Here is a 1596-nt window from a genome sequence, read left to right as displayed (position 1 = left end):
ACTGGATGGCTAAAATGGGGAGCATAGAGCACACTGTGGTGGGATAATAAGGATGGGAAGTAGCCAGTGGTGCTGGCAGTGTTGTCTGTGAGGCTTGGCTGGTGTAATCAGTATAATCTCACAAACAGTTTGGTAATACCTGCTAAACTGAATCATGCCCTGGTATGTTATAGGCAATATATGTTTGTGTAGGGGTGATATTTAGAAAACGGCACCTGGTCCAGCTTGTTCTGGGACAGCCACCATGTTCCTGCTGCTCCTCAGCTCTGACCTGAGCTCTGGCTAGCTAGATGTACAGGCTCTGGCACCTACAAGATGCCAGCATGGAGGATGGCTCTGCCAATCCCCCACATGGCATCCACAAAGCTCGGCTGAATCCCTGACAATACCTGCCATCCTAGCAGTACCCTGCAGAAATGAGACTCTTAAAGCTTAATGATTATCTAAAGGATTTATACATTTAGAAATGTTCATTCAACAAGATGCCCACACAATTAGAGTTGTTACCCAATATCTAACCTTTTGATAGAAGTTACTACCCAGGACAGCTTTCTATCCATCCCTGGTTCTCCATGGCTGATAGCCTCCTTCTTTTCCTCCCTTTCTTCTCTTTCCCCCTCCCCTTCCTCTTTTTCTCCCCTCCCCTTCCTGTCTTTCTCTCCCAGCTCCACCTCCTCTTCTACTGCTTAATCACCAAGCTCCACTGCAAATACAATGTAGCAGAATAAGTATCCTGCTACATGTTTGTATATAATTTCATAAACACCCATAACATACACTGAATAGTTTTATAGCACTAATAATAACAAAAATACACTGAAAAGCCCGTCGAGAAAGGAGTGAATTACTAAATTACAGCATCATTACTAATTAGAATATTGTTGAACAGTCTTGCTAAAAAAATTTATGTGATCTTGAGTATCTGGGTATATGAAATAGTTATACTAATTAAATACTTACTGATAATAGACATACAGAACTTCATGTGGTCTGTGAATTGTATCTTGGATATTCTGAGCATATGGGCTAATATCCACTTATTAATGAGTGCATACCATGTGTGTTCTTTTGTGATTGGATTACCTCACTCAGGATGATATTTTCTATTTTCATCCATTTGCCTAAGAATTTCATGAATTAATTGTTTTTAATAGCTGTGTAGTACTCCATTGTGTAAATGTACCACATTTCTTGTAGCCATTCCTCTGTTGATAGCTGAGTCCTCTGGTAATACTATGTCCAATTTTCTGAGGAATCACAAGACTGATTCCCAGAGTTGTTGTCCCAGTTTGTAATCCCACCAACAATGGAGGAGTGTTCCTCTTTCTCCACATCCTTGCCAGCATCTGTTGTCACCTGAGTTTTTGATCTTAGCCATTCTGACTGGTATGAGGTAGAATCTCATGGTTGTTTGATTTGCATTTCCCTGATGACTAAGGATGTTGAACATTTCTTTAGGTGCTTCTCGACCATTCAGTATTCCTCCGTTGAGAATTCTTTGTTTAGCTCTGTGCCCCATTTTTAATAAGATTATTGGATTCTCTAGAGTATAATTTCTTTGGGTTTTTTTTTGTTTGTTTGTTTTGTTTTTTTTTT

Source organism: Grammomys surdaster, unplaced genomic scaffold (assembly GCF_004785775.1).
Source record: "Grammomys surdaster isolate TR1022 unplaced genomic scaffold, NIH_TR_1.0 126398, whole genome shotgun sequence".
NCBI lineage: Eukaryota > Metazoa > Chordata > Mammalia > Rodentia > Muridae > Grammomys > Grammomys surdaster.
The sequence above is the reverse complement of the archived record's forward strand: the minus strand, read 5'-3'. Positions refer to the sequence as shown.